Consider the following 6,770-nt stretch of genomic DNA (forward strand, 5'->3'; position numbering starts at 1 on the left):
CCCAAGCGACAGTCTTCGAAGTGGGAGGGGGGCACCCAAAGATATGCATTCCAAAAAGGCTGGTGGACGCGTCCCCCCACCCAGAGGTAGTTTCAGTTCTCCGTCCCTCGGGCTGTGTGTCAAGGTGCCCACTTACCCCACCTGGTGGGACACCCCACAGAGCTTTGCTCCCTCTGTCTCAACCCACCCCAAGTCCATCCCTTTCTTCTCCTATATCCAGGCAGACATCTCCCCCAGAGTTGAGTCAACTGTTTTGACTGAAGTCTTGTGTTTCTTTTTAAAGCTTTCACTCCATAAATTCTGTGGTATTTCCTCCATGTTCTCTGTGTTTAAAAACTGCCTATGCAGATGTCTGAGCGGTGCCTTCCTTCTCTGCTGAAGACTCCCAGCTGGCCTGCCCGAAGCCTGATGTCTCAGGGCAGTCTGAGGCACCGGAGACATTCTCCCTGCCCAGTAGGGCCCTGAGTGAAAGGACAATGGGGCGTACCCAGCACCACAAAAGTTCAGAGAACATTTACACAGAACCTCATTTCAGCCTAGAGCAACCCTGAGGAGTAGGTAAGCGAGACCTTTCCTTCCGGGGCTCCGAGAGCGGGAGGTTGGAGCTCAGAGGTGTACCAGAACTGAAATCTGGAGGCCAGGCTCAGGCCCCCATCTTCTGGCTTGAAACCTAGTATTTTTGCCCTTAAATCTAAAGTTACATTTTGGCTTAAAAATGCATAGTTCACCAAGCCAGCCCATGGTCGTGATACAGTTTATGTTTCCCCCTTGGGGCACAAAGCTGCTACAGTTAAGGAAGATGCAGGGATGGTGTGCGCCTGTGAGCTGTTTTATCTCCTTGCAGATGACACTAGGGCCCCTTCTGGAAGGGGAAAACAAGCTCCTCAACTCCATCCAGTATCTTCGAGCATCTCTGGCCAATTTCTGAGAATGTGGGGTCAGAGGAGGGGGGCTCATCCATTCCTTCAACAAACATGTATTGAACAATTGCTAAGCCCCGGGCCCCAGGAATTGAATCCCAGTGTATAAGACCTAGGTCTCGCCACCCACAAACTCTCCTCCCAGGATAGGGAAGCAGAAATGTAAATACGTAAGTGTCCTCAGCGTGAAAGATACTGTGACAAGTATGTACGGGGGCGGGGGGGGGTGGCAAAAACAGGGGGAGAGGATTGGTAAAAAAGTTGGAACAAATGACACGTTATCTTGGACTGGACAGGTGACGTCACTAAGCAGATGAGAATGGGACAGATGGGCTTAGTCAAGAGAACACAGCTCACTCTTGCCCTGAGGTATAGGAAGCCGCAGCAAGTAGGAAGAAGGGGCAGGTATTCAGAGACCAGGTCACGCAAACCATTGTGAGCCATGCCAAAAAGTTTACACATTACTCTAGATCCATGGGAAGCCAGAGGAGGACCTAAGTCGAGCAATAACAGGATGAGACTTGTTTTTAGAAACTTCCCTCCGGAGGCAGATCGGATGGGTCAGACCTGAGATGGGGAGACCAGCAAAGAGGCTGCGTGGCCGTCTAGGTAAGAGATACTGGCCTGAATAAAGCCGTAGAGCTGGAAATGGGGAAGAGAAGCCTGTGCTTTGGGATTGCCGGGAAGGCAGGATCGACCATAGTTGGTCACTGATGGAGTATGGGAGTGAAGAAGGGGTTGTTGAGGATAACGCCCCAATTTCTAGCTCCGTGGCTTGAGACCACGTGTGGTCATGCACCACAAGAAGGATTGGGGGAAACGAACGAATATCAGGGGATGAGTGTGGCTTCAGGGGTGAGACTGCCGAGCTCCTGGTGGCCACACTGGTGAAGGTCCTTAGAAGGCAGCCGGGTCAGGAGAGGACTCTGAAGCAGGCAAGTCTTTTCGTTTCGAGAACCGTCTGTACCTGGAGGGGTTGCCGCCATAAGGACGATGTGGCCACAGAAAACAGGTCGAGTGTTTAAAAGCAGGTCATGGGAGGAACACCAAGAACAGCAACTTTGGGGGTGAGGGGGCATGGCAGCGGGGGTTGATGGTGTGCCAAATGGAGCTTGAAAAGCAGTTGAGGAGGAATGGTCTGAGAGAGCAGGAAACCCGGCAGAGGGACCCTGTGTTCCTGCACGAGGATGTAGCTCTTGGTTTCCCAGTGACCCGGCTCCTTGAAGACTCCTCTAGCTTGGCAAGTTACTGAACCCCTCTGTGCCTCAGTGTGTCATCTGTGAAGTGGGGACAGCGGTACACGCTTCCCAAGGTTGTGAGGAATCCAGGGTGCCCGTGTGGCAGCTCAGCCGAGCTCATGACACACGGCAAGCACTTCATGTGCGGTCTGGGGATGTTTTCACCAAAGCTACAGGAGGACAGTTGGAAGGAGCAGGAAATGGCCAAGGGTGTGAATGTTGCAGAAGGGTCAAGTGAGGTGGTTGCCGAAGCATCTTTGAATTCGGCAACATGGGTCATCACGGCCATCCCCAGAATGGCTGTGGCCAAGCGGCGGGTGTGGAGAGGCAGAACCGGGGAGAAGGAGGCTTGGGCAGGGCTGGTGCAGCCTTCTCCGTCCTCTCTTCGGCCCCATGCCTGAGAGGTGTGAGGTGGGAGAAGACGCAGGTTTGCACCGGCTGGAGCAGGATTTCCAGGTGCCACTACGGGGGGGACCCGCGTGAAGCGAAACCACCTCCCGCACCAGGAGTCGGGGGTGGGGGACAGCGGCCATCTGTGCGGGTTTCCCCTCCGCGACGAGGACAGAACTCCCTCCTCTCCTCGAGGTTGCTATGGAGACACGGACGAGTTCGTGAACAGTTGCAAGGTCTATGTCACATCTTGACTTTGCGTTGCTTGTGAGGGCAGGGACCACACTTCACATACCACTGTGCGACCACACCGCCTGTCACACTGCGAGCGCGTACACTCGCGCGGCTTTAATTAGCATCCGTGGGCCGGTCACTCCCGAATCTGTTCTCCCAGCCCCGTTCTCGGGGCCGAGGTTCAGGCATTCATCCCCGCTGCCTGCTGGTTCCCTGCTCCCAGATATCCCACAGACGCTAACAGACACGAAATGTCAAAACTAGACTCGTTGTCACAGCCTGCTTCCCCCCGTTAAACTCTTCACCCTCGTCCCCTGCCCCCCCATCAGTAAATCACGCCTCCTTCCACTCTGCTCCCGCGTCGGAAACTGGGGCTCATCCTTGACTCTTCCTTCTCTCCCGCCCCCGGCCACCACGTCCAGTTAATCACCAAGCGCTATTGTTTCCACCTGTGAAGTCTCGCTCATTCTGGTCACTACCCCCTTTATCCACTTTTTTTTTTTTTAAAGATTTATTTACTCATTTGAGAGAGAGCGAGTGAGCGATGGGAGGGGCAGAGGGAGAAGGAGAGAGAGAATCCTCAAGCCGTCCTCCCCGCTGATCCCCAAGTCCCAGGCGGGGCTCGATCCCAGGACCCTGAGATCATGACCTGAGCCAAAATCAAGAGCCGCTTATCCGACGGAGCCATGCAGGCGCCCTACTCGTCCGTTCTTGCGTTCATTCCACTGGCTCCACGAACGCACTGGCAGGTGGCCGGCGTTGGGCGATGGGAACGCCCTCATGAGGCAAACAAGCTACAGGTCTCCAGTCTCATAGAGCTCGTATCTAGAGCGGGATCCACTCCAGTCGCCGCTCTCTGCTGCCCCCCAGACTGCAGTGGTTTCTCAGGGCTCCGTGCCTCTCGTGCAGCCATCAGTGTTTATTTGTTGAGCCTGTGCCAGGTGCTGGCACCGTGCTGGGTGTGCCCGAAGATCGCAGAGGCCAGCAAGACTGGGGGCCATCGAGCAAATGCCAGTGGAAGTCTTTGGCAGCTGAGGAGGCTAGCTAGCGGTCAGAACACCTAAGATCTGCTGGGCCCTGTGAAAAGTGTCCTCCCTCCTTCCAACAGGAGCAGGGAGCCATTGAAGGAAAGGCTTCAAGCAGGAAAGTGACATAATGCTATTCAGGCCAACTCTGTCCCATCTGGTTTCACTATTAAAATGAGTGTGGAGCTCATCAGATGACAGTCTAACATCCACAGGCCACCAGACGCCCCAGTCACACGGTGGGGGCCCTGAAGCAGCGCTACCGTTGAGACCTTGACTGTGCCTTTCATCAGAAGGCCGGAGATGCCCTTGACCACAGGCCGCTCTTGATACTGCTTATCAGTCATGACCTACCCTATGTCCTTCACATCTCAGCTTCTCTATCAATTTGTGTCACCCATGATCTCAGCTCGTCAGCTGTTAGCACTTTCAAAATTATCATCGAATCTCTCCTGGCTCGCCGCGTGGCTGAATGTGGCTACATGTCGGTGATCTCCCAGTGCTGCGCTTGTGAACGTGGAGAGTCCGCAGATGTCTTGACTGCCTTAAGGCCAGTCTCGGAGCTTTCAGGCAAGCCAGTGCCCAGATCAGCCATTTCTCACCTCCTATCACGGGAGGTGGGGCAGGCCTTGTGGAGACAAACTGCCTACCCACCCAGCAAGCAGAATCCAGAATCCGGAGTCTGACGGGAGGCCGCAGTGGTATTCCCAGCAAGTCAGGACCGCAAAGTCCCCACGCCAAGGAAAGAGGGCATGGGGACACATGCGTGGGACCTTTGATGGGGATCCCAAAGCCGAAGTTAATCAGGAGTTTTGGTGGCAGTGCTTTCAAGGAAATACACACATGAGCCAGTAGTGGGATCCCAGGCCCCAAAGCAGCTGGTGGAAGGGGAAAGGGAAGAGAAAAGGTGTGAGGAAGGTTTTTACAGGTCAGTGGGAGTGGCATGTTTATCAGCTACCCTGCTGTCCTTGGCCACAATTCAGACGCCGCTGCACCTACCTACAGAGGAGATTGGAAATGGAGAGAGAGAAGTCTGGTGAACACATAGCATTCCTGTCGCAGGTAGGTCCCATCTTGGGTATGCTCTCAGTCCAACGATTTCTGCAGAGGAAGCCAGCTATTAGAACAGGGTGGAAGGTGGCATGACTGAGCCCCCTTCCCCCAGCCCCAAAAAAGGCCAAACCCAGTAGTCAGTTCAGGATCAGGGACAAAGGGCAAGCAGCCTGTAAGATGAGAGGATGCTGCTGTCTGGCGGTGCTCTGGCTCTCTCCCCAGCTGAGCCCATGTCCCATGGCACTCACTGTCAGCTGGGGTTCTGTGCTGAAGTCTCAGCCAGGAGCTTGCCCACAGCCCGGTGAAGCCATTGGATCCTTGTCTGTAAGACTCTCATCCAGACCCAACTAGACTAGACTAGTCCACCTAACTAGACCATCTTCAGACGTGGTGCTGCTTGAATCAACTCCCCACGCCCCAAATGGACTATGTGCATCAGACATATTTGCTCCACCTGCAGAAGTCAGTTTCGTACCTTGAGCATTCTGTCAAGCTCTGGCTTTGCTGGTACTACCTTCCCCCCCACTCCCCTAATCCACACTGGTTTGTGTACTGAGGTCCCAGCCTGCCTTTTCCGTGCCCACTGGAGTTATGACAGGCCGTGTGCCATTCTATATTCTCATGCCCCTGACCCCCTTCTTGTCTGCAAAACTCAGATGTCACCTCCTCAAGGAAGCCCTCCAGGACTACCCACGATGATGAGTTGTGCTTTTGTGTGCTGCCACACCATCCCAGGCTTTCTCCATTGAAGTTGCCTGACTAGTTGTATATCTGTACCCTAGATGTAAGCCTTCTGGGAACAGAGGGCATGTGACTCAGCTTCTACGGTGTAGCCCCAGTGGCCAGGAGAAAGCCTGCCTGTCACTCAGTAGGTGTTGGTGACAGGCTTGAAGGAAGGAATGAATGCCTGTGTTTCAGGTAGCAGCCACCAGATGGCAATAGCGCTCTTTGGGTGAGGAAGGTAAAGGGGCGGCTTTCTGCAAGAGCACCCGAGATAAATTGAGGTTTGTCCCCATCATCCAAGCACTTGACTGTCTTTCTGTAAAATGTATCAGTTAGCTGAAATAACCACAAAGTCTCCCCAAAGCCCATACGGAAAGGAAGAGGTACAGAGGAAGCGTCATGGAGTCCTTGGGCCCTTAGGACGGACCCCTGTCCACGTGATCCCGGTATGGGGTCACTGAACTCGAAGGCCCGAGAGCATGCAGACCCCTGAGCGTGGGAAGTTTCTGAAGCTGTCCCAGCCTGACCCCTGCGTCGCTGCCTGTACCTGTTCCGGGTTCGCCTGCTCTAATTTTACTTGCTTATCTTATCGGGGTTTTGCCAGTGGACCAGTTTGGCTGGGGAGGAGGGTTTATGAAGGCTCGTGAGAGATAAGGCTGGGGGGAGGGAGGGCCAGTGGGAGGAGGCCTCGGACACCAGGCTGGGCAGCGTGGACTTTACCCCACGCGCAATAAACCAGCTGCCGAAGGTTCTTGGGCCCCACGCATCTGCACATGCATGTGGGCAGGCCCTGAGCGTGCAGGGGAGGGAGGGGGCGTGGAGTGGGGAGGGAGGGATGGGTGCCCGGCAGTGTGGAGAAGGACAGATGATGGGGCTGGGAGACACTGAAGCAAGGGAGACCCACGGCGGCCCTGTGGGGTGGGGATGGGGTGTAGGGGAGTCACTGTAGCAACCTAAGATGTAGGGCCAGGGCACCTGACAGTGGGGGTCAGGACAGTGGACATCTGGGTGGATTCGGATTGGTTCCGCAGGTAGGGCAGCTGCAGGACTGGACGACTGGTTGGGAAGCCGAGGGGGAGAAGAGAGCCTCACAAGGAGCCCCACTGTTGGACTAAACCCATGTGCAAATGAGAAAAAGAGCTGTCTTCTCCAGGACACTCGACTTCCACCTGCTGTCAAACCGTCTT

Source organism: Meles meles, chromosome 10 (genome assembly GCF_922984935.1).
Source record: "Meles meles chromosome 10, mMelMel3.1 paternal haplotype, whole genome shotgun sequence".
In the NCBI taxonomy this organism is placed as follows: Eukaryota; Metazoa; Chordata; class Mammalia; order Carnivora; family Mustelidae; genus Meles; species Meles meles.